Below are 3,897 nucleotides of genomic sequence, written 5' to 3'. Positions count from 1 at the left end.
GACTGCTCCCCTCTTCCCTCCAGCCCTGTGGAATTGCTACGAGAGGACTCTGGCGGGGCTACCCAGGACCACCAACACTTGCGAGGCGTGCCACCACAGCAAACATTTTTCCGGGAACTTCCCGGTTGGATTCGGGAAGTACATTTTCCGGTTGCTCCAAATGTTATAACATGCATAGATATGACGAAACATAGTATCCGGAAAATTACTTCCCGGATTCAACCGGGAACTTCCCCGAAATATATTTGCTGTGACAGGCGCCTGTCGTCCCTTATCGGGAAGCACCACCCTTCCCTGTTCGTGTTCCTGGGGCAGCTCCGCGAGGAGGTAGCTGAGATCGACACCCACATCACGAGGGCGGAGGGTGGCCACTCCCCAAACAAGCGGAAGAGCCGTCTGGAGCGGGCTGACAGACAAGGAGACTTAGGTAAGTGTAAATTCCCGATTCGGTTCAAACTCGGTATATTTGCTTCTTATCCCTATAGATGACTATTGCGCGTCAAAATTTGTGCTGAAGTTCATATGTCAAAACTCCCTATAAGGGGCCTATAGTTCCCCCAAAATAAAAATTTCATGTTAACAAAAAAATAAGTGATATTCCTACTCAGAATTTGCGGTTGGGGGAGGGGGGGGATGTAGTTCCTCTTGCATTTTTCGATTTGAGAACGCCTTCCATGAGTTTATGTCGAATTTCCAAACTTTTTCCATAGAACGCTCCTATAAAGTACCACGGGCTGTGAACTTCAGCACAAAATTCGACCGGCGTTCGTCATCTACATGGCCAAGAAGCAAATATACCGAGCTTGAACCGAATCGGGAATTTACATTTACCTAAGTCTCCTTTGCGCATCCACCGCATTGTCGACAAATATGAGGACTACAAAGAAAACGACGACGTCGTCACCTACCTCAGGGCCATTGGCCACAATCTTTCAGGATATTTCTGAATAAAACACTGCAAATCCCTTGAAAAATCCATTTAAATTGGGGCGAGTTAGCACTGGGGCGAAATGGGCTGGGGCAACTTGGGCATGGGGCGACTTGGGACTGGGGCGAAATGGGCTGGGGCAACTTGGGCATGGGGCGACTTGGGACTGGGGCGAGTTAGCTGGGGCGAGCTGTCCTAGATTCAGCAGGAAGGGCCCCTTGGGGGGGCCTAAAAAAATCAAGTTTCATGCGAAAAGTGTAGAAGACTAAAGTACATAATTTACATTTATTTTTACACCATGTTTTAAAATTTTGATCGTCTATGTGTTAACACGAAGTGTTAACGTTTCTATCAGAATCAGGCCAATACCCAAACACGTGTCTGTTGGGGTTCGTATCTGAACGGCTTGAGATGCGTTCGTGGTCAGTGCCATTTACAATTTTGGGGTATGCGTCGTATCGTCCCTGTCCTCGTGTTGTGATTGTATGTGTCGCTAATGTCTGACCCACGCGAGTTTTCGTCAGAGGGGTCCCCAACCTAGACTGCCGTTGTACCCACGATGCTTGGCTCCTGCGCCTGGGTTCTCTTGTTGGTCTTCCTTTGCCTTGCCAGTTATCAGTGGTTACTGGTAAAGTTCAAACCAAGTATTGCGCATGCGCACCCGGTCTTGACCAGATCCTCGTTTTATTGTGCAGTCCTGAAGAATTGTGGCGGAGGAGGCTAGAGCGCTTCAACCCTGCCCCAAGAAGCTCGTCGGCTCTTTGCCCCCCGCCTCCTGCTCGAAGGCCCCCCCCCTCCCCTCCTTCAAGAAGCCCCCCGCCTCCTGAAAGAAGCCCAACGCCTCCTGAAAGAAACCCAACACCTGCTGCGCCCGCCGCCAACCTGCAGGTCATCCCCGTGCGTGCTGCTGCTCAGGATCCTCTGACGGAGGGTTTGGCCCAGCTGGCCTAAATTCTGAAGAACCAACGAGGGTCAGTCACCTTCAGGTTGGAAATTGGTAAGTACTTTTACTCTGCTCATTGGGGCACGTTAGCCCTTTCAAATTGCTCCCACAAGGCAGGTAATGTTACAGGAGCAAACGTCTTTAACATACTGACTTAACTTCTCTTGTAACAGTTACACTGCTGTTAAAAGACAATGTCAGATAATTGTTACAATTTGCTCGATAGTTTCATTTTTTAACATAAGTGTTTGTCTGGTTGGTTGGCTGAGTATAATTAGGGAAGCCCATTACCCCACTGACCAAAAGTTTCATTCTGCTTGTTTTTCTGTCTGTTCTGTATGCACAATAACTCGAAGGAATTGAGTTAGCAATCTGGGAATTTTCTGGTCGTTTTGTATTATAAAAAGACAGATCGAGTTCAAAGACAAGAGTAGTAAGTGTTGGTAACACTTACTACTGACAAGCATTCTAGTTTAAAATGACTGAATCAATTTTTGGTGCTGATTTTTATCCTAAATTCTGCCTCTGAACAATATTAACTATGAACAATTCAACAAGATGTGCTGGTAACTTGGGTACTTTCAATACATTGTTCTTTTCACTTTCAGTCATGCCTGGCGCCTGGCGTGGAGGAGCTTTCACCTCGTCAGCTTTAAGCAGCCAACGTGGAGGAGCTTCCACCTCCTCTGCTCCAAGCAGTCAGCGTGGAGGAGCTACCACCTCGTCAGCTCCATGCAGCCAGCGTGGAGGAGCTACCACCTCGACAGCTTCAAGCAGCCAGCGTGGAGGAGCTACCACCTCGTCAGCTTCAAGCAGCCAACACGGAGGAGCTTCCACCAACACTTGAAGCAGAGCATGAAGCCTCCTCAATCAAAGACCTGACTGGGGAGCTTGAGGAAGACGACGGTTTCAACGTAAGAGGTGAGGTAAATATTTTAGTTACATAAAGTTGATACGCAGTACTTCTAATTTTACAATTTGGTTCTATCTTTTTATGAAAAGGGGTATTTGAATTCTTTAGTTAACTTGGACTGCTCTTTCTCGTCAGATGTATCAGATGAATATTATGATGACTTCGATGACAACGTCGGCTGCCACTGGGCTTCGCGCAGCCCTAGCAGAGGCAGCTGCTCCTGCCCGTAACGCCAACCAGCAGCCTGCCGAGAACCGTATGGCAGTCCTGTTTAGGTTGGCGGCGGAGCGGGCCAGTGCTAGGGAGGCGTTGGCAAGAGGAGAGCGCCTCTTTCAAGCTGCGCGGGCAGCTGCCACTCCAGTTGCGGCTCCAGCAGCTGTTCCTGTTGCGGCTCCAGCAACACTTCCTGTTGCGGCTCCGGCACTTCCTGTTGCGGCTCCGGCTCCTGCTGCCGCTCAAGTTGACCTTGGCATCGGCCCCATTTGTTCTATCTGCTTGGAGAGGCCCTTTCAGGCTAGACTTTTACAGTGCAAGCACATGTTCTGTATTCCATGCCTGTTGGATCAAAGGGCGGCGCGCGCTATGAAATGTAGTTGGTGCCGTCGAGGTTTCCGCAAGTGGGCTCCTTTGTTTGGGTGAGTGGGGAGTGAGTGCTTTTTTGTTAATTAAACCCCTCAACAATTTGAGGTGACAGTTGGTTCCAGTCTCAAAGCAGTGCTAGCTGCAACTCGGGGGGACTCATTTCTGAGTCCCCTTAAGGGGTCCTGCTTTAGAGCTGAAATTGATTTCACAGCAAATTGCGGGCGGGATTTAATGACCATTGTCTTGACATACCCCTGTGGTAGACGTTGTCAACACAATTCACTCAGTCACGTTAAATGTCGTATTCAATTATCTATCTAGTCGCGCTGTTATCACTAGTGGGTGTCTTCAAATGTCTTGATCTTTGAGGACACACACTTGTGGTGTGAGTCATTCGGTATAGTCTTCGTCATCACTGGTGTCTGTCTGTTCTGATAATGTTGTCAATTCTGATGTTTTTCTACATTTATACTCATAATGTCAATTCTGGTGTTTTTGTACATTTATACTAAAAATGTTGTCAATTCTGAT

This window comes from Frankliniella occidentalis, unplaced genomic scaffold, assembly GCF_000697945.3.
Source record: "Frankliniella occidentalis isolate FOCC.00 unplaced genomic scaffold, Focc_3.1 Scaffold51, whole genome shotgun sequence".
NCBI lineage: Eukaryota > Metazoa > Arthropoda > Insecta > Thysanoptera > Thripidae > Frankliniella > Frankliniella occidentalis.
Note: the sequence above shows the minus strand (reverse complement) of the source record.